Here is a 24,371-nt window from a genome sequence, read left to right on the forward strand (position 1 = left end):
CATATTTAACAATGACATTAGAATTTCTATTGCATAACTAAAGTTTTTAAAAAAAATAAACATGTCTTACCTGTGTCTGTGTAAACGGTCTGGCAATAATCAGATGGAACCAGAGCTATTACATTAAAGACAAGTAGTATAGGAAGGAGTGAACCGGCTTATTTAAGGCGAACTAATAAACTTAGTAGAATAACAGACTGATCTATAACAAGGTGATCGATATTAGTAAGTCCTCTCGGCATTAACTCATAGGACCAGGTATCGGGGAGGTCTTATATCATAAACCACTACCCACGATGCATCGATCCGCTACTCTCATTGGTTGATATGTTGCGAGACAAGCATGCGTTTTATTGGCTGTCCACATTCAAACCGAGGTTCATTCTATCTTCAACCCATTCATGCAATTCCAAACCACTGCTTACTCCAGCCAAACAATCTAGAATTATTTTACTAATTAATTGGTTTAATGACAAATTACAATAGATGTTGGCGTGGCTCTTTGGAAAATATTGTTGATTGTGATATTAATACGACAAAATAAACTTTACCTGAACTTGGCAAACTCGATTACGAATTAACAAAATCTGCCATAGAAATCAGCACGCGCTATTGACTTTATTTAACGAGCACTTTCTGTATTTCCGGTACCATTAAGACCGTGTTAGTCTTTTTTTATGGCTGTTTACATACTTTCAGGTTTCAAATAAAAATTGCGAAACCGTGTAATAGAATGTCTTTGTTCGTTGATAAACGTTTTAATTGATCATATCTGTGCCTCAAATTACCCTAAAATTGATAGATAAGCATGTATCTGGGTTTTATTGTCCTCCTCCAAGTTTATATAAAATATAAAAATCACATTCAATAAGGGTGTTATCTTGTAATAGTGTGTAATGTATGATATTTATAGCGTGAAAACATTCTATTCAGCATGCGCAATACTGTAAAAGACATATTGTCAGTGGAGAGAATGCGATATTGGGTCGTAGATTTGTTTAAAGAAGGCGTGGTTGTGGGTATACTGCGTATTCAATAACCAGAGAATGCAAGGTTCGATCCCCGTGGTGGACATTCCAAACTAGTTAGTGGCACAGGGTAGTCAGCTTGGTAACATAAAGCGTCTAGTCGGTCAGATGGGACGAAAAACCGAGGGCCCTTGTAAATATTGGCGTTGACAAAAAAAAACCCTGGCAGATGGAATTCGAAGAACAGAAGGCAGAAACAATGCTGTCTGGACAACTTGGTTCACGGCTGTATCAAAGTCTGGAGTGATTAAGATGAACTGAACATACTCACTGATTGAACAAAATGTGGGGGATCACGGTGGCTAAGTGGGTAAGACGCTGGCTCGCTAGCCTGCAGGTCGGGCGTTCGATCCATGCATTGGCCGAGAAAGTTCATCCAGATATCCGGCGTGGTCACCCCTTGCCAGTGATGCAGAACGGAGGACCTGACAAGAACACCTGTCTAGTCGTTCAAATGGGATGAAAATCTGAGGTCCCATGTACACATTGGCCTGCACGTAAATGATCCCTTGACTGTTGGAATTCGATATAAGAGTAGGCCGTAGTGCCGCTGCCCGGGCAAAATTTATCTCATAGCACACTGTATGGCGTGTTGCCGTCTTCATTAGCCCAGTAGGAGCAGAACAGTAGGATGTTAAACTCCATTTCATTTCATCAACAAAATGTCCACCGCGTGAAACTCAACTGACTAACCATCTGATATCAAATGTCGAAGGTATCCAAGAATTAGACCAAACGTTTCTAGCTTTGTTGTTTATTTCAGGTTGTTTTGTTTCTTGTTTAATACAACGATGGCATGTAAAAACTATTTAAAGGTATTAACACTCCGTCCATTGTTCCTATACGTCATTAATTAGCATACCTCAATCAGGAGTCACGCCATATTGGTCTGCCAGTTGAATATTTACAATATAACATCGTTATTTAAATCTTCGTTCCTATATCAGTACAAATATTTGATAATGGAGCCACGGTGGCTAAGTGAATAAGATCCTGGCTCGCTAGTCTGGAGGTCGCCGGTTCGATCCCGGTATCGAGATTTTCCGGCGTGGTTTCCCCTTGTCAGTGATGCAGGATGGAGGACCTGACAAGGATAGCTGTCTAGTCGTTCGGATCGGGCGAAACACCGAGGTCCCTTGTACACATTGATGTGCACGTAAAAGACCCTTGCTTTTTTGAATTCGATATAAGAGTAGGTCGTAGTGTTGCTGTCAGGGGAAAATTTCCCTCATAGCACACTGTATGACGTATGCCTGTCTTCATTAGCCCATTCGGATCAGAACAGTAGGACGTTAAACACCATTTCATTTCATTTCTTATGTAAGCACCTGTCAGACTGGTAGACTGTTTATGAGATACGAGTATATAAGGTTATCATTTTATGGTAATTGCAAGAAATGTAAATCTATTATCGCTTCATTAAACCAATATTGTCGGTCGTGGTTTCCAGAATAAGGAACATTGTTAAATAAAATGGAGAATTATGTGAAAACATTTGACAGATTCCATCTTCAAAGTATTCACCTATAAATCTAAGGGGGTGGGGGATGGCCAAATGGTTAGCACGTGCGCACTGTATCATAAGGTCTGTCATTGAGTCAAGTGGCGTGGTTTCGATTCTCCGGTCGTACGTGACAAGGAGTAGGGTCGTCTGTCCAACCCCGTGGGTTTTCTCTGGGTCCTCCGGTTTCCTCCCACTGCCAAAGAAAGGCCCCTACGCGTAAGAGAATTATTGAAATAAAATTGAACCATGTTAGTCACGAAATGACCTAATTTGTGTCGAGTGGACGATAAACCCTATTTCTGTTTGTCTCTCTCTCCTATAATAGTAAGAACAGACAGCTCTTAATATGCATCTTAAATAAAACATCTTTCAGACGAAGCGGTAAAACACAGCAGTTAAACTGATATTTCCGGTCAAAATATTCCTTGGGTAAATCTCGGTTTTAAATGCATATTTAAAGACGACATACGTCCTACGTTTAGAGTGATTGGCTAATTTCAACCTACACTGACTAAGCTATAATTGAAAAATAAACCTTTGATTTAAAATATAGATCGGAAACTTATTGGTTTTATAGTCAGACAGAAAGAGATTCTCAAATAGAAGTTATATTAGCAGTCGGGCAGACAGAAAAATGGGTTTACTGCCCACTCAACCCAAACTAGGTCATTTTGGTACTAATATATGGTTCGATTATAAATAATAATATTTCTAAAAATTGGGGCCCGTAGAGGAAACGAGAGAACCCACATAAAACCCACGAGGTTAGACTGTGAACCTTATTAATTTTACGTGCACGTGGGAATCCATGTCATGAGATTTTCAACCTTGATATCTCGGTTATGTTATATTAATTAAATATAAAATAACCAATTTGAGTTCGTGTTATATACAGAATAATCAATTTGAGTTCGTATTAAATTTGCAATTTTATATTTTTAAGTTATATTTTTAAAATTTATTAAAATAAAGCTTTAAAATAGATGGTATCTATAAACAGTCCTACCTTGTTAAAGAATAATCCTATTAATCCAATAATTCACTATTGCCAGTTGAGAAATTGGCAAAAATACCATTTTTTATCTTCAAATTCAAACGTTTGGAGATAAATACTCCATGGTGGAGAATAGAAAACAAGGGGGGTAATTGTGTTATTATTTCGGGTGTAAATGAGAATGACACCTATGATCGTATAATAGTGAGTTGACAACCTATTGAGCAAAGGACATAGAAATAATTATGTTTTGACTTTCTTAAAAAATATGAAATTGTAACTTTAAATAACCAGTTTGAGTTCGTATTAAAATTAAATTAATCAATTTTAGTTCGTATTAAATAATCAGTTTGAGTTCGTATTAAATATTAAATAATCATTGAGTAGGACGTAAAACTATAGAATCAGTTGTAGGTTATTTGAGTTTATATGCCTGGTGGAATGACGATTTGTCTTCGCTGCTTAAACTTCAACGTCCTATAAACCAGCCTGAATGGATTCATGTTCATATTGCACAATTTGTTTTGCAAGTGTTTGAGATGATCTACTGTGGTATGAAATGTTGAAATATAATGGATTGTCGATACAGTTAGCCATAAAGGAAGTAAACAAACCAACTTCCGCTTCGTCTTTAGAAACAAAGATTTACAGTGATTATTCCATCACTAATCTCAATAACACATCACCTCGTTTATATACGTAAACATGGAATTAAATGTGAAGATATGTTAAAGAAAACTCCATCATCGACCATGCTGTCAATATAAGAGTATTCCTGTCCTTAATTAAACAGTCGATCAACCGAGTTCACTTGTTGTGTCTTGAAGAGAGGGAGAAATGGGGTTTACCATCCATTCGACACACACTTCGGTCATTTCGGGATTTAGCAGTGGTAGGAAACCGGAGGACCCGGAGCAATCCCACTTGGTTAGACAGGCGAGCCTACTCCTTGTCACATACAAGCGGGGAATTGAAACCACGTCACTTGACTCAATGACATACCTTATGATACAACGCGCACGCACTAACCATTCGGCCACCCACCACCCCTAGACTCTTTGAACAGTGCATGTTTATTTTGGCCAACTTCATAATGTTTTATAGATATACTGGTGCTCTTGGACAGGTGTGATAAAGTTTTATAGACATATTGGTGCTCTTGGACAGGTGTGATAAAGTTTTATAGACATACTGCTGCTCTTGGACAGGTGTGATAATCTTTCTACGCGTTCTGGAAACACGGGAATGACACAGAATATATGGTTATTCACCTGGGATTGTTTTTATTATTGTACTTACCGAGCTAACAGGTTTTTGTATACGTCTAAAAGTTTAAATAGTCTGGATTGTCATATCTCACAATTTGGTTATTACTGGGATAATCTGGATAATCTGGATAACATTCAACCATTGGAGGAGTATGGATTCTGCGTAGTTCCAATCACATTACCAAACGACATTAAAATAACGAAGATGAAATAAAGAAAGAAAGCCAGACTGAAAACTCCTAACATCGGGATATAACTCTGGATCTCGTAGACTCGAACAAAGTGGTTTACTGATAAACAATACGAAAAACTGGTATAACTGTAATTAAACTGGTGGGCGAGACCTGATCATACAACATCAACCTGTAGAGAGGTCAGAAGTCCTGTAAAATCACCAATAGCGACAAAAATATACCCACAGGCTGCTTAGACTTTTGACATGTAAAGATACAAAATAAATCTGCTTATTGCGGGGTTTTATTTTGGCTTCAAATGATAAACAAATTATCATTTAGGCATTAAAAACATGATATTTAATGATTTAATTAAGTCAAAACTTCAGACAGTGTTAACATCATTGAGAATTAAGTAATTTGAATAAAATTTTCAATATACTAATTTTAAATTATCTCCTTTGGAACTATTATATCAAGAACTGCCAGCTCTTTATCTAAAACTTACATAATGAATCTTTTATTACAAAAAAATAATTTTAGAATAATAAATTACAAAAATTTAGACTTTGATCACAAAGTTTAAATAATTATAGTAATATAATCATGGAATTCCAACATAGTGGAAGCAAATAACGATGTCACAGGAAGTTATTACCATTAAAATGCCTGTATATTGTCACTGTTTTGATCACTGAGTGGTAAAGTGTTCCATACGATAGGGGCAACAGAGTACAACGCCCGTTCAGCATGCTTTCAGGTTATTGAGAGCATTGTTTATAGGTTTTTGTCAGATGATGTTGGCGGGACGGACAGTAATTGATTAAAAGTTCTTTGAAAAAAAAAATGGAACAAAGTAACAGCGTAGATTTACTACAGATAATTTAAAAAATATCATTTTATCAATGGGAAACCGATATAAATCATCGAGGATTGGAGCAGTGCGAGCTGATAGAAGAGGGCAATACAATATTCCAGCTTTAACAAACTGGAGAACACAATCAACAATTCTGTTACATCTTTATCAATATTGGGTCTTAGTTTTCCATTATTATAAATATTAAAAATTAACGAAAATGATTTAGATATACGAATGTTTTCTTGTTTGATTCCTGATCAAAGAGTTAACCAAGATCGACTCTCTGTTATTAGCCGGTTGCGTTTATATCGAGCGAATCAAAAGTTTTAAAAAATTGAGTTTCACCCAGTTTTTGTTGTCACTCATGCATTGCAGAAAGATATCGACTGGTGAATATAATGATTGATGGCAATAGGGAGATATTACTGTAAATGATCACTACCTAAGAAAACATGTGTTTTCATTTAGTAGTATTGTTGATCAGATTACATAATCAAAGAGAACTCTGGTATATTCCACCCTGAAACATTTCAAAATTGATAGGGAAACAAAAGATGAAGTTGATTTTAACGCGGGCAGGCATGTTTATCTAAAATAGATCATCTGTAATACTTAAATGTCTGTGCTGGTGGGGTATCGCTTTAACTTTAACCCTAACCTCTGAAATAAATTCAAACCTCCAGCCAGGCCTTTTGACCTAAAACGTGCCCTTTATACCATTTAATTTTGCATGCCTTTTTTTTTTACCTTTTTTTATAATTGAATGAAATGATATCTGTGGAATCGAGGATTGCTACCTGAATGCTTATAGTGGCCAAGATATTATGCCAATAACTCAAATGGCAACCGACTAGACAAGGGTAAATATACAACAATAAGACTATTATTACCAGGCTGTGATATCATAATACCGAAATCCAAAACCATCCAATATATTCACGTTATAATAACCATTCGATGAAGCGTTGTAGAAGTTGCCGGAAGTAGCACTTGTTTATGGTACTGTTAGTTTACATTTAGTAGTTTCCAATTCTACTAAAACAAAACACTAAACTCAAAACGCGGGGGTGTGGGAACAGATTGAAATAGTAGTTGATATGGATATATATTTGTGTGACGTCGCCCTTTATAAAATGATTTCCGGGTAACATGTTTTCTTTAGTTTCTTAAGAGAACAGTTTATTTTAAGTCTCCTACAGACATATCTGTTTTGGTACCGTTGATGGGAACTAGGTCAGTTTCTTGTTATATTGAAACTCCAAAAATTAAGCACGAGCGTAGCACCATAGAATTTTCTGTTTCAGGTCTGTTTGGTTTTTTTTCAAACTAGAACAATTTATGAAGGTGGAATTCTGTGGACAAACTTTGGTTTTCTTATCATTCCGAGATCTTAGTAAAGTTTCCTGAATTTGATTTTTGAAATTAATAAAGTTTATTTATATGTTGATTCCGTCAGAATGTACTAACAATTAACAATTATTTATTTATGTCGACGATGTATTTCACTTGTATAATAAGTACTGAGGTTCAGACTACAGAGGACAAACACATTTCTCACTGACTACAAAAAAATTTTGATGGATCGAATCGACATGTGTATTTACCTTTCAGGTCCAAACTAGACTCCATTGTTCACTCATAGATTGTAAATCACGGTAGATGTTTACGTCATCATTATTGAGAGTTATCCCCCTGGGGACTGCATGCCGCCATGTTTATATAATGAGTGATTTTTCAAACCTTTAATTAGATTCCTGCTTTTAATTAAATAGGCGAATCCAGGAAATGGTTTTATTCCATTGACCGAATTCGTCTATTTGACGTTCTGTTTGACTACAGATCACGCAGGATACCTGCACAACAAGAAGCAGACAGAACAGTCGATATTGTAATACATTAGAGGAAGAGAAATTTCACCTTTATAGGTATAACACCTGTACTCCCGGGGGAAGAGAACACAATCGCCACCTGCGAAAAGTTGTTCCATTATTAATAACAAAAAGTTCTGAAGCAGGTAATTATTTCTAAAATAAAAATATTTTGAGCGTATTTACGTCAGATATTGTCATTGTCAACAGTAGTGTTATATATAGAGAAGCCATGATCGTGATTTTGGTACGCTACCCGAGAGGAGAATTTATGAGACCAAGTTGTCTAGAGCGTTTTTGTGCGTAGAGTTCGATCCTGGGTGGTGATCAGGTATTTGAGGGGACTTTGCCGAGATATGGGAGTGGGGATTGGGCTGTTAATCGTATAATGTCTAAAATTGGGTGGAAATGTTGATAACAATGATGATCATTAGTAAAACATGAAATTCTTGCACTAAATTACCCTATAAAATAACCCTATGGTCGTTTTTTACACTTTGTGTCATCGTGAAAATTGGCGTGAAATTTTATAAGGAGGTGTTCAAAATAAATTTGGGCGGGTGGGGGGGGGGCAAAACCACGTGATTGGAAATTGGACCTGATAAACATTTCATAACTTTTGAATTCATGTAAACCTTCAAATTTTCGTAATAAAGTAATCATCTTCTTACAATAAGGCAAAATGGAAGCTCGACCTTTGTTTAATATATCTATAGGATTATGTTAAACTATTGATCTTTGTCAGAATGGATCTCACTGGCAGGTCTTCCATGCGCCATAATTGGAAATGTCATCTTGTATCTGGAAATTGTTTTAACATCTATCGATGCCACAAGCAAAAGCAAGGGGATAATTAGTTTATATGATAATTTTGCAGGATCATTTGAATGCTGAACAAGTTATGAAATTTAAGTGAATCCCTTGATCAGAAACGTGGCTAAGTTCGCTAGTCTGGAGGTCGGGTGTTCGATCCCTGCATTGGCCGAGCAAGTTTATCGGGATTTTCTGACGTGGTTTCCCCTTGTCAGTGGTGCAGGATGGAGGGCCTGACAAGAACAGCTGTCTAGTCGTTCGGTTGATACGAAAAACCGAGGGGTCCTGTGTATACATTGGCGTGCACGTAAAATATCTTGGCAGTTGGAATTCGCTAAAAGAGTAGGCCATAGTGCCGCTGTCCGGGAAAAATTTCCCTCATAGCACACTGTATGGTGTATTCCCGTCTTCATTAGCCAAGATGGGGCAGAACTGTAGGACGTTAAACCCCATTTCAAAGGATTCGTTAAAATAAATGAAAATAAGCAACCTTAAGCCATTTATTTTCTGTTTAGTAAATTGAAAAATAGAGCAGATTACCATTTTGTAAAGACTGATTTCGAACACTACGTTTTTTATTCCCCAAATTCCATTTAGGACCTCAACACCCCTACCCATATTCCACACAAAACAGTTACCTAAGGGCATCCAGTACACCGCAATTCTAGGCATTGTCATTCTTCCCCGTTAAGCACACCCATCCACACCTCTCTAACAAAGCAAGTCAGTAGCTCATCTGTACCCTATGCCCTTATTTATCTGCAAACTGGTCATCACTTACAACAACATGGACACATTTTCGGGAAATTCTAATGTTTTAATAATCTATAAGATGATCATCGTTTATATAAACATCTCTCGCCATGTTAGACATCGGACCGCCTGTCTACAGCACCCCCCCCCCCCCACACACACACACAAAAGAAAACAGTCATTAAAGAGGGTCCTATATACTTCTTTAGAGGTGTATATTACTATAAAATGATCCTCAAAAATGTCACATTTCCGACCCAATTTAAGACATTGGAAACACCCCACCGCCGTATCTCGGAAAATCACCCTCTCAAGCATCCGATCACCACCCAAATAACTGCTCTAGAAAAACTTGGGCTCATAAATGGGGTTTAACGTAATACTGTTCTGCTGCGAGAAATGAAGAACAACCCATCATGAAACTCGGCCAATGAAATTAACAATTTAATTAATATGTAGACCACGAGTGATTATCAACACAATACCAGACAGATTAATAAAACATAGCAAACAAAATATCTTGAGAGCCAATCCTTGTTCATATGATATATTTCCATATCAGGTTTAACCTAATCGATGACAATAACAGCTTTTTCAATAGATGTTGAAGTCAAACATTTATTTGACATATTGCGAATTGTAATTAAATATTTTATTTGAAAAATGAAATGAGTTACTGATCCCTGTAAATGTGTGTTTTTACATTATTATGTTGTTAACTGTCACATTATTTCACTGTTACACAAATCGCCATTAAAGATATTTGGTAATTGAATATTTTAAGTAAAAAGGGTTTTAAAACTGTGTTATTATATTTCGCTCTTAAACTAGAATTTGATGTCGAACATTCGTTTGATAAAATAGTAATAATAAGTTTGAAATTAAATATTTTAATTGTGTAATTAATGATAACCTGGTAATTTTTAAAAAGTCATTTAGTAACTGGATAAATTAATAAACTACATGACATATTTATGGAAAACAGCTACAAATATATTTGGGCGAATGGGGTGTGGATAGCCGAACGGTTAGCACGTGCGCGCTGTATCATAAGGTCCCTGGTTGTACATGACAAGAAGTAGGGTCGCTTGTCTAACCTCGTGGGTTTTCTCTGGGTCCTCTGGTTGCCTCCCAATGCTAAATCATTGAAATAAAATTGAACCATGTGTTAGTCCCGAAATGACCTAGTTTGTGCCGAGTGGACGTTAAACTCCATTTCTCTCTCTCACTATTTGGGTGAAGTTGATCGCTTTGGACAAGATTAAAACAATGGATAAACTCGGCGACTTTAGATTTCATTTATTTTATAATGATTCATGTCAAGTAGTTTCGCCCTTTTGCTATTTTTTCAACTCGCGCTCACTATACGTTGTCCTTTTAGCAGGTCCCTTGTCCTGTCTCACGTGGTGGAGCCACGTCGGAAAATCTGATGAAGTTTCTCAGCCAACGCAGGGATCTAACAAGGGACCTCCGGTTTAGCAAGCCAACATCTTACTCCTTGAGCTACCGCGTGTGTCTTTACTAGACATTATTAATAAATTCCGAAAAGTAAGGAGTATTAGTCTATCGTCTTCTGGTTCTGCCATCCGTCACAACAAATTTCCGGTTATCGTGTTCAGTCATCTCGATGGGTTAATGAAGATGGCACACTCATCTAATACTTTTGGTAACGAAGCATCCATTTTATTAAAATAAAATGAATAAATATGACCAGTGGCTTAAAACTCTTTCCCCTGATATAAGTAATTTTGTTAACATCGATGCTCCAACTGTAACGAAAAATTAACTTTTTAAATTTACACGAAGACGCGAAGAGATTGAGATAAAATAGTTACAGATTGTTTGGGCGGCAAAAAGGGAAAACAATAAAAGAAAGGGGTGGGGGCTTAGGATTAGAACAAAGGAGCGCCGAACATCGGAAACAGTCGGGATGGGACAAGTGAGGAGGAAATGGGAAATGGGTTTATAATTATCTTCACTCTGGGAAACAAAGAAGCATTGAAAATACAGCGCCGATTTCGCCGATATTTCATGATTCAGCAAGTCTCTGATAAATAATTTTATTTATTCGTCATTTCAGACGTCCTAACGTTATGACTCTTTAGTAAAAAATTATTTATCATTTAATAACTTATTTTTGAAACGTTTAAATTGTTGTCTTGTTCAGTTTAGCTGCATGCGTATGCGATTCTAAATATTCTGTGGCGTTTTTAACGACGGTCATGTCATTTATTGGTTTGTGTTACATCGTTTTGTTCCAGGAAATATATAGTTGATAATAATCAACTTATTTATGATATTTAAATATAGATCGCATGTTTTATTTATGATATTTAAATATAGATCGTATGTTTTATTTATGATATTTAAATATAGATCGTATGTTTTATTTATGATATTTAAATATAGATCGTATGTTTTATTTATGATATTTAAATATAGATCGTATGTTTTATTTATGATATTTAAATATAGATCGTATGTTTTATTTATTATATTTAAATATAGATCGTATGTTTTATTTATTATATTTAAATATAGATTGTATGTTTTATTTATTATATTTAAATATAGATTGTATGTTTTGGGTGACAATTTGGTAATTGTTTATTGAGAGAGTCAGATTTAAACGAATTGTGTGTAAATGCGATTGCAATTGTGTATAATTTCAGCTTAATTGTCTGTAATAGCTTGACATGATCACATTGACTGTTTTCAATAACTATTAATTGTTGTGGAAGTAAACGTTTTGGTACCCGATGAATGCAACCGTAAAGGTCCGTTTATACTAAGCAGCGCAACCGCGATCACTACGACGAACGCGACGGCCGCATTGGATTGCTTAACTAATATTTCAATAAAGTCGTTTATACTGACGGAAAGGCGAACGCGACCATTTCATTTCATTTTAAACTTAGAATATAATATTTGATAAAGCAAGACTACTGATATTTTAAAGTCTCAATATGAATCTCTTGCAGACTACAACATTGTGAAAGATGAATCTTATAAAAAATATCGGTCCAATATGGTTTAAATTTTCATCGATCTGTGCTACTCGCTATGTAATAAGCCAGTCGAGAACTGATAGACCTATTTTAAATCCTATTGAATTCAAGCATGGAGGTTATCTAATGTTGGTGTGTTCATTATGTTAGCGTGGATTAAGTCGGGAGAAATTAGGTAATTTAGCGTACAAATACAAATGATATAACGGTATTTTAAAAAAAAACCTCACAAGCACAATTTATTTGGAATATAATCATTAGTCTATTGCACAATTGGCAATATCATTCTCAAACACAATATGATGATTTAAAAATTAATCCCACAAGCACAATGTATTGGGAATACAATTATTAGTTTGTTACACTACGTTTCGACAATTTTTCTCTTATCGTTCTCAAGCACAATAAATATGATGATTTGTAATTTACTTATTATGGGGGAGCCTCAGTGGTTCAGTGATTAGGACGTAGGCTCCATAACCTTGACAGTGGTGTAAGTATGGAGGGTCTGGCATGAGACAAAAAAAACAAGGTCCCGTGCACGTAAAAGAACCCTTGACAGTTGCAATTAGATATAAGAGTGGCCATATCGCCGCAGTCTGGGCAAAAATTCCCTCATAACACACAGCATGGCGTATGCCCGTCTTCATAAGGCCAGTAGGGGCTCAACAGCAGGACATTAAACCCCATTTCATTTCATTATTTTGCTTGAAACGGTAGCAAAGGTGACTGCACCAGCCTGTTTGTATAGACCGAGAGAAAGTCACCTTGTCTATACCGCTGAATTATTTACTTTAGATTAGAGAATATGTGTCCACGTGAAAGGTGTCAATAAAACATTTATGAAATTAAACGATTTGTAATAGTTTCTATTGATTTGTATTGTTCATGTAAGACGGTGTTCTAGGTAAATATATTTATGTGAATGACGGCTTCAGGGGTATAAAATTCTTTCTTGGTAATGTAATGTAAAACTGGATATGTTATTGGAGATATGATCAACCACCATTGTAACAATCGTTATCGTATTGGGATAGCCTATATAAGAGAACATACATGAAAAGTTTAACGTCTTACTTTTTGGGCACTAACCGGGATAATGATCATGTTTTGTATTATGAGGAGAAATTTCGTCCTGTCAATGGCGCAACGGTCTACGTTTATTTCAATTTCCAAATGTCCATGAATCTTTAACGTATAGCCAATCGTGTGTACAGAATCTCTTCTCATCGAAAAGACTAAACCCTCTTCCTTGTTAGGTCCTCGGTTCCACATTCAAATCAATCATTCCTAGCGGCCATTTATAGTTTCCATTAAATCTATTGGTTTATACTATTTTGATTTTCTATCGGATATCATTAGCCGACGCCTAAACGATAATGTATTTCTATCCACGAACATCGAGATCAAGATGGTATCTAACACACGTTTTCTTTTTGTATCTTTTTAAGTCTTTATTTTTGGTAAATTTAAACAATGAAAATGAATGTTGCTCATTTAGTACAGTGTAACAGTCGGAAACCCTCGACATTTTGCGTTGTTATAACTGATTATTTTGAAATATTTGTACAACTATATTATTTATAGATAATGTTTATTACACGATGTCTCTCACGCCTATCCAGACAAACTCATTTTCTAGTTAGCATACAGTCGAATTATAGTCAATATACTGTCAATAATATAACGGGATACTAACCTTCCATCGGTCCTCGTCAGCTCATTTCGAGGATACAATCTACCATATGGACACAGTACTCCCTCCCCCCCCCCCCCCATTGACTCTTTGTTAATTATCGTCTCTTAGACCTTTAGGAGCAAAACAGTAGGACGTTAAACCCCATTTCATTTCATGTCTCTTATACCGGCTCTAACTTTCTCCCAAATTTTCGTGGGGTTGGGTGCTTTCTACCACAGATGGAGCAACATGTGGCAACCTCATGCTCAAAAGCACGTATGAGATGCACCAGGAAAATCTTACAATACACAAACCCTAATAAACATGCAACTGTCTTCCCCATATTTTAACGTCACCAACCTCTAAACTCTCTGGCCCTTCCGCCTCACAATCATGAATATTCACTAAAGCTTGGCAGAAAATGTATGTCCAAATCCTTTTCTTCGATTCTACACCAAAGAGTCAACAAAAATAGCCATGAAAATGGGGAAAACGAGAAAAGGATAGAAAGACTGGATAACCTTACTATTCGTTATTTGTTGATTAACCAGTGTAGGAATTAATGATGCCATGGGGATCACGGTGGCTAATTGGGTAAGACGCTATGGAGGTTGAGTGTTCGATCCCTGCATTGGCCGAGAAACTTCATCCAGATTTTCCGGCGTGGTTCCCCCTTGTCAGTGATGCAGGAAAGAGGACCTGACAAGGACAGCTGTCTAGTCATTCGGATGAGACGAAAAACCGAGGTCCGGTGTACACATTGGCGTACACGTAACAGATACCTTGACAGTTGGAATTCGATATAAGAGTAGGCCGTAGTGCGCTGTCCGAGCAAAATTTCCCCTCATAGCACACTGTATGGCGTATGCCCGTCTTCATTAGCCCAGTTCGGAGCAGAACAGTAGGGCGTTAAACCCCATTTCATTTCATTTCATTTCTGGTGTTCATATCTGTATTTTTAAAATCTCCCCACGACTTAAAACGAATAACCAGATTTATGGTATAACTGAATACACGCCAGGTCCAGACTATCGCTATATTAGCTTCACGATCATGATAGACAAGCAATATTTGAATTAATCAGCGAATTCGCGTGTGAGATTGGAAGTGCAGATTTGATGGCCCGATACCTACGGGAATAGAAGGGTGTTCTGGCTTACATCGACACACACTGGCAAGGAACCATAAGCGGTCACCCAGAGGGGCGGGAGGGGCGGCTCCTGGGATCGGACATACCTAGGTGAATGAATGTCCGGGGCCATTTAAGGGCCCTGTTTGTATTAGCAGAGGATCGTAGCAAGACAGCGTCTAAGCCTAGTGACCCTAGTGTCGGTCAGCAGCTACTTGTCGTCATCCTAGTGGTCCAGAATAAGGTTTCCATTTTCAGTGCTTGGTCCCAGAACTAGCTATGCCTCTAGATTGTACCTGATCAGTCCATTAGATACTGTATCTCATAAGGCAGTATAGCGACTTTAATCAAGGGGAATGTTCTTCCCTATCGTCCCCACGCTATGCCGAACTAGCCTCTAATACACGACTGGCTCTTCAGGAAAGTATCCCCAGGAAACAGGTGTCTACGATCATTAGTGTTATATGTGTTAATTTTAATTAAGGTAGAGTTTACTTCCTTAACACGAGGAAATAAAATCACCGTAGTATTACATAATGAGGTGTTACAATCCCTTAACTATGACGCACATTTAAAGTACGTATATACTCATAGATCTACAAATTGTCTGGAATCAAAATAGTTTATATGCCTTGGAATATTCTTTAACGAGAGAGAAAGGGAGAGAGAGAGAGAAGACAGAGAAGACAGAGAGAGAGACATCCACTCGACACAAACTAGGGCATTTCGGGACTAACATATGGTTTAATATTATTTCAACAATTCGCTTGCGCGTGGGAGGACCCGGAAAACCCCCACGAGGTTGGACAGCCGAGCCTCCTCCTTGTCACGTACAACCGGGGAATCGAAACCACGCCAGTTGGCTCAATGACATACCTTATGATACAGCGCGCACGTGCTAACCATTCGGCCATCCAACTCCCCAGAATATTTTTTAAACATATGCGGTTATAATAATTGCTTGAATCAGCTGATACTGGATTGTGCTGAAATGGTTACTCCAATAATTTAAATGATAATATAAGTAGACAATAACGTCATCTTCCACTTCGAGGTTTTCTTTAATCTTCAAATCAAACATGATTTTTTGCTAGACTGCGGTGAATTCGTATAAATGTGTGCATTTGGAAGTTACCGTAATCATGCTGTTTTTGTTTTATAATTTTGACCTACTCCACATGTAGAGATGATAATAGACACACCCACTTGTCAAGTTGAAATGAAATGGGTTTGAACGTACCACCTGTCTGCACCCAAAGAGCTAATCAAGACGGGAATACGGTTTGCAATGGAGAGAATTGTGTTCAGACAACGAATTCCAACTGTCATGGGATTTCAGAGTTAACTTGTCCCGTACATCATTCCTGCAAACAGTGATACGTTCTTTAAATTAAATTGGTATTCCATCATTGACCAAAACATCTTTGTATTTCCACTCCTGTTTACATGATAATGACTAGACGAGTCGTGTTTATGTTCTCCGAGATTCTATAGAAATCAGACGAGCAATCATATGAAACAATGATCTCCGGCAATTGATCGTTGCGTCAACTTGATGCGAGTAGAAGACATTCTGTCAGGTTTCTGTGTTCCCTGTGTAGAGCAAATAACGACGGAAGCTGAATGAATGAAATATTTCCTGACTTTCTTTGATTCGCCACCAGACAGACGATGTCGGATATAATTATTATTGTCAATATTGTGTCGTGATGGTTTACGGTCTCTCTCGTGAGATAATTCAAGGTTTGGTCTTCAATCAGGAGCGTGTGACGTATACAATGGATGCCGTAACATGGGCGTAGATAATGACACAATGGCTTCCGTGGTCCGTTTGGCAGGATGCGTTGGGCTATGTCTATTTGTTAAGGCCAGCTCAATTTTCGTCAAGGTCACTGAGATTGATTGTTGGCGAGATTGGAGGATTGGGATTAGCGCTAGCCTTGTTTATATCTCGTAAACTTTGACCAAACGTGAAGTGGGCCTTATCAAATAGATCTAACCGGATGCGTTGTTGCTCATAGCATGTTTCTATTACGAGGAGCCGCTGTGGCTTAGTGGGTATGATGTTGGCTCGCTAACTAGGAAGGCTAAGGGGAATGTTTCATCAATGCCTACCATGAAAATGAAAGAAGATTTAACGCAGGTCTATTATATACCAGCCGGACCCATGATGACTCGTATTAAACTTAGGCTGCATGTCTACATTTAGCTGCGTTACTTGATCGACATTTTAAGTCCCCAACCGACGAATTGAGTCGTATACCTCGAGAGTTTTGAGAAGTATTTATTCCGCGTCCATTTAATGGAACTGCATAGGTTTATAGGAGTAGAACCACATTACAAAACAATGGCTGTCATATCCAAAACTTAGTATATAATATATATTGGATATGGCGGCCATTCAGGAAAGATATTTATTATGGAAATAGGAAATTTATGGATCTCTTGTGCAGAATGAAGAAGTATGTCACGAACACGCAAATGTTGACTGTGTACTAGACGCTCTTCGGAAAACACCAGGCCGGAAAATACCGCGAAACATTCTCGGCCAAAATGGCGATCGCCGTACTCACCGAATCGCCGTCTAGCATAGCAGGTATCATACTTGGCCACTTTTCCATATGACGATGAAAAAAGTAAAATATATTTTAATTGAAAAGATATGGTGAACACAATCTTAAAGACAGTGATCAAAAACTCCGAATCAAATAGTAAATAAGGGAGCGAATGATATTTCTTAATTTGTGGTTGAATGACCACCAGACAGAAGATAAAATCATCTACCATAAAAACTCCACTTGATAATTACTGATGTTTATCCGACAGAATCCGGGTTTTCGGTGAATGAGTGTTAGGTTTACTTAAAGAATCAATCAGGCTAATCTACCATTTTAAGATAATCCTGACATCTCCACCAATTATATCTGTTGACTTTGTTGATTGAATAATAATCCTGGTAACTGACTCCTGGTGAAATACACAAAACTACAGTATAAAAAACAGATCTCGCTGCTTTAGGTTTTTTTGGTTTTGTTTTGTTTCATTAACCAAACAAAGAGAACACCAGGTGTTAAAATATTTACTTAATTGCAAACTGTCTTTTCTAATTAAATAACTAATAACTGTAACAGGCTAAACAACAGCTGTAAAATAAGTCCGAGAGAGAGGGGGGGGGGTTAAACTTTACGTTCACTCGACATGTATATTAGATCGTTTCGGGACTAGCATATGGTTTAATTTTTTCAATAATCCGCTTGCACGAGGGGTCTTTTATTGTGAGAGGAAACCGGAGGATCGGGCGAAACCCATGGGGTCGGACATGCGATCCTACTCCTTGTCACGTACAAGCGGGCAATCGAAACCACGACAATGACAGACTCCGATGATCTACTATCGGTGTTGCTATAAGGGACAAAATGGATGAAATGAAATGAAATGGGGTTTAACGTCCTACTGGGCTAATGAAAACGGACATACGCCATACAGTGTGCTATGCGGGAAATTTTGCCCGGACAGCGACACTACGGCCTACTCTTATATCGATTTCCAACTGTCAAGGGATCTTTTACGTGCACGCCAATGTGTACACGGGACCTCGGTGTTTCGTCACATCCGAACGACTAGACATCTGTTCTTGTCCGACCCCTCCGTTCTGCATCCTTGACAAGTTGGAACCACGCCGGAAAATCTGGATGAACTTACTCGGCCAATGCATGGATCGAACACCCGACTTCCAGGCTAGCGTGCCAGTGTCGTACCCACTTACCCACCGTGATCCCCGGGACAAAAGGAAAGTAGGTTATCTAATTGCCAGTTAATACGCTTATATTTAAACTAGTTAAGAATCACGGGTGTTTTTTTTTGTAGACAGAAAAGTTTTTCCCTAACTTCCAGTCAAGCAAGTTTAACTACTTTCACCTCGCCGGTTAGAGTTAATTACGGATCCTCACGCTGTTTTATTCACGTGGGTCAGGAGTGAGAGAGTCATGTCTCACCTTGTGTGATTTGATCTGGTTTAGTACTAATATTTTTAAATGTTTTATATCACTTCAGGGAAAGTATATACAGTGTCAATGTTTAGTTGTACCAGAATGGGAGAGAAGTTGTACTTTCGACCCTACTTTGACTTCACTGGGGGCAGTACTCGCTCATCAACTGACTTACATCCGACAGCTGAGCAGGTGCTACTTAACAAATATTATTTCAGTTATGGTTATAATTATTTAAATATTCTTGATTTACTTACGATGACATAAAGATATGTTTGTGATGTTTTTATATTTTGATAGTATTGGACAGAGAGAGAGTAATGATATGCTGGCGTTAATCCGTTTGCATTTAATCACATTATTGCTCCCCAATACTTAATACTTCTGGAAGCTGAAGGAATTGAGATGCTAAGGATTGGTATACATGTCATCATTAACTAAGCTAGCTTGGGCCGACTATTGGGTTGAATTCAGAGTTCAGATTTGGACTTAGCTTAGTTATATGTAATGATATTGATATGGAGCTCTATAGGGTTATATTATCATCAACACGAGCATACACTGTTCTCGCCAGGCCCTATACCACGCAGAACTTTCTTGTCCAACACCGTTATCGAACGCTGGACCCGCTGGTTAGCATAGAGAGCCAGTGCCTTACTCACTGCGCCACCATGGTCCCAGGTAGCGAACGCCATACTACTCTGATTTAGGCCAAAATAAAGTTTATATTAGTTTGATGCATGGGTTAACTCGAGTAAAGCCATGTGACAAAGATCCCATTTTGAAAATTGGTACAAGGCGTCCATGATAAGATAAACATACTATACGTAGCGCGGAACAGTCCCTTGCCTGGTGGAAATGAAATGAAATGAAAAGGGGTTTAACGTCCTAATGTTCTGCTCTGACTGGGCTAATGGAGACGTGTACACGTCATACAGTGTGTTCTGAGGGAAATTTTGCCTACTCTTATATCGCATTCAAACGTCAATGCCCTCCGTCCGCACCACTGACAAGGGGAGACCACTGAGATCGAACCCGCGATTCGCAGGCTAGCGAGCAAGCACCTTACCTAATTAGCCGCTGTGCCCCGCCCCCAACCACCTTTGCCAATACCACTCCCCGCCCCTCCCTATAGAGACACCTGCACAGCGTAGAGTTTTATATTAATTCATCTCAACGGTAACGAATACCCTAAAACCAATATTGAACTAGTGGAATCATTTAATAATTTAAACCTTAGAACCGCATTAACCAGATTCCAAATTTCATTGACGTAATATCTCTCCAAATATAATAAGGAGGAAGTGGATTTTCTCACGTTAATAGAGAAATATTTTTATCACATTGAACATGTCTATCGTGTTACAAGCTTCACAGTGTCTCGAGAAGCCGTGGCAGTGCACACGTAAAGGGCTAAAACTATTGTTCATATAAATGGTATTACATGTGTATTTCATGGCAATTGTCTGTGAGCACGTGTACAATTCGGGATGCGGATATGATCGTATATTGTCGCCGACCTTATCCATCTGTCCTCCATCCTTGAGGTTGGGTGGTCGAATAGTTTAGCGAGTGTGTTTAAAATCATGAGGACTGTCATTGATCCAAGTGACGTGCCGGGTTCTCCAATTTTCTCCCACAGAAGGACCCCTACGTTCAAGCGAATTATTGAAATAAATTTGAACCGTATGGTAGTCCCGGAATGTCATAGTCTCCCCCCCCCCCCTCTCTCTCTCTTCAGGTGTAAACGGATATCATGTACTAGGCAGGGGGAGCTTAATGACACAACCTCTCCTTTCAGCCCCCCCCCCTCTCTCTCTCTTAAGCACTCTTTGATCACATGTAAATGGAAGTGATGGTATATTGTCGACTACGTCATCCGGCTATCCCCCGCCCGTCCATTATTTATACACTTTACGATAATTTAATAGTTTGTTCAGTTCAACAGAAAAAAACAGTCCTGTTGATTTTTGATAATTTTTTATTTGTATATTTTATTAATAAATCATTATTCCCAGAGTTATGCCCCTTGAGACACTTGTCAACAATCTGTACTTTCATGGTCTATTTTTCTGTTATTCAATGTTTCGTAACAATTACAGGTAACTTTTGCAAGGTTTTGATAAATTCTCATATGTTGTTAATTTTCTCACGATCGTAGAAAACACTGAGCTTCAACAATTACCGACTTTAATGTTGTTTCATATTATCCATAATCTTGGGCATAAAACCTACGAATTAGAATTTAATATTGGTATATTTCAATCAATACCGTGAACATATGGTATTATGATATCCAATATTTAATACACAGTGAACATTTTAAACTCGTTTCATTCGTCCATTTTAGTCAGCTCCTTTAACTAAATGTGTCACGTTATATTCGAATCAATATTGGCCCATTTCAGTCAATACCGCGAACATATGTGATCCTAATATCAAATATTTAAAACACAATGAACATTTTAAAATCAGTACACGAGTCGTGTACTGGATAGTTTCAGACGCTATTTGAAATTTAACAAAAAAAACCATATTATACAAGACGATAACATATTATACAGGTCACAATTCTATGGAATACAATTACTGCTTATTACTGAGTGACGTTTCTACTAGGCTTCTCTAATCATTATCAAGCTATGATAAAAAATGAAAATATAACAAGACAATATATACATGTACACAACTATACTTGGTTAATGCTGACCAACCAGAGATACCCCTTAATTACATGTACATGTGTACCTAAAGGGAATCTAATTCAATTAAGGATCATAAAGTTTAACGCTAATAACAACATTCAATTTGAAATTAACAAAGACAAACATCCTACAAGACGATAACATAAACGCCTGTCGTTTAAATTGGACTGTTCACGTTATGTTAAAAATGGAATATAAATTACATTTACACATTCATATTACATAAATATGTGTTTTTGGTCCATTTTCGTCGATCATAAGGTTGCACAGAATAGGTTATGTCTTGATTACGAAATCAATAGCCGGAGAACTAATAAATTAATACCCTTGTTCTGCAAGTATAGAAATATTCAGACAAAGTTTTATTGTGGAAGAGATAAAAACAAACTTATAATTTGCTTACACATATATCATAATCTTATAATTTGTGACACAAAAGTTTGGTTAAACAAACATTATGCAAGAGCTAAATCTGCCTATTGCGGGTCTTTCTTTAGGCCTAAAATGTTATATAAACTTTTAACTAGACATTTATTAACACGAAAAGACAATAATCATCTCTCGATTACATCTTATGTGTCCGATTTTCATTGGATTTGAATCCGATCTGCTGATTAACCGCAAAAATGGTTATCAAGACTGTGTTAATTATCGTGACAGTCGTAACAATGACAATCGAGGCTATTTTAAATAAGGATTTCTCGGCACAGAGTGAAGCAATTGGACTGAAATTTTCAGCAAATTCCCTTTACATTATGTAGTTTTTAACTATTATAGTGAGAACTGCCAGCTCTTTATCTAATCTTCCATAATGTATCTTTAAATGAAATGGAAGTTATAAAGACTACCACGATCATTCTTAGAATAGAATTCGTTAAATGGTACCCAGCTGCAAAATCTGTAGCCGGACAAATATTTAAATTAGTTCTCATTAAAATGATAATTATACTAATTAAGAGATATTATTGTAAACAGATGGGGATATCTAAATGTCGTTTTATTTATAAAACAATAAGATAGAACTTTCTCGTGTTTCAATTATACGTTAGATATAAAAGCTGATATATATCGACCATTGCAATGAATAAGTGCCAACACTTTCTGATATCAATTTATGAGTTATTGCCCTTTAATATGTCATGGCATCTTGTCAATTCTCCAGTGCCTGAACAGCGGGTAATAAAAACGAATTCGTGGCCATTAACAGACTGGGATACGTCAAGACTTTTTGACTTCTTTAAAATTAGTTCTATCCAGATCGATTCAATATTTGGATGTTCCAGATCTGAGCGGTGTTTATAAATGAAGTTATCTTTTATGTATTGCAATGTTCCAGAAGAATTTAAATTAGACTTATCTTTTCTTAACGGATTATGAAATCCAGCAATATGTAATTGATCATCATCTATAGAAGTAATTAAGTGTGGTTCGGAAATAGCAAATATATCAAAGTTTTGGAATTTTATTAAAGAAATATTGAACATTTAGATGACCTACAGACCACAGCATGACAGGAAATGTAAGTTTCGGGAAAATAATGATATCCTAATTTGGCATGCTTGGGGAGATAATATGCTTCCTAATAAGTTTGCTTAAACAGGTAGAACCATAAGAATTAAGATATAAATGATACAAATTCTGTCTGATTTTACTTAGGTGATAATTATAAAATAAGTTTCCATGATCAATAGGTATGTCAATTCCACAATCCTCACAGACATCATATAGTATGTCATTAATACGATTTATAATGATATTTGAAGAGCGAGAAAACCGTGGCAATAATCTAATGAATTTAACAGATGCATAAGGGAATTTAGAGAAACACAATTCTATTAAAGTTCTATAATAATTACGAGTATAGTCTGCATATGGGCCATATTTTGAGTCATTAGATCCAATTAGAAATATTATATTGCGGACATTATTTGATGAGGTACAATTATCAACATAAGTGATGACATCTTGTATAGTCGCCCCTTACAGAGTTCTCACTTCTGTGGATTTGGTTTTATCAAATCCATTTGGTTTGATACCTTTAAGTATGGATGATCCTATAACAACGTTACGTTTATATTCCAGTTTTTTTCACATTAGAGAAATTTTTATGAATTGGGCCTAAGTTATGGTCCTCTGTAACAAGTGGTTTAAATGATTCCTGACTGTTTACATTTTTCAGCAATGTTTTAATAGATTGAAATTCAGAGTCAAGCTTCTTTATAAGCTTCTTTATTTTGTCTGTCAAAAGTAACACATCACAATTTAGTTTTTCAATAGAGGCTTTATATTCATCCTTCGTGTAACAGGTGTCATCAGGATCCTCAGCAAAAAATAGTTCTTTGGCTATGGTTTGCTCATTATCAGAGGAATCATTATTTGTGTTTTTGACATTAAGACCAGTACCAAAAGATGTATCTAAATATGATCCGGAATGAATGATGTCCAACTGGATATTCACAGGTGTAAGATAAACTAAAGGTAGATGGGTTTCAGTCACATTATCAACAAGAGTTAACATCATAGTACTGCTATTATGAGAGTGGTAGGGGGTGCTGCAACTTCTTGGAGTTTTAACACTTTGATTAGGTGCGAGAGGTTGCAA

General features: G+C 37.0%; 1 protein-coding gene across 1 annotated transcript in view; it reads right to left on the bottom strand.

Moving 5' to 3' along the window:
- The window catches only part of LOC126827836 (uncharacterized PE-PGRS family protein PE_PGRS54), a 35,319-nt gene extending 35,079 nt beyond the window's left edge, over nt 1-240 (bottom strand). Inside the window, exon 1 of the mRNA XM_050557401.2 lies at nt 71-240. The gene's annotated coding sequence lies outside the window, so the exon portion shown is untranslated. The remainder of the gene's footprint in view (nt 1-70) is intronic.
- Between the last annotated feature and the right edge of the window lie 24,131 nt (nt 241-24,371).

Source organism: Patella vulgata, chromosome 7 (genome assembly GCF_932274485.2).
Source record: "Patella vulgata chromosome 7, xgPatVulg1.2, whole genome shotgun sequence".
Classification (NCBI taxonomy): Eukaryota; Metazoa; Mollusca; class Gastropoda; family Patellidae; genus Patella; species Patella vulgata.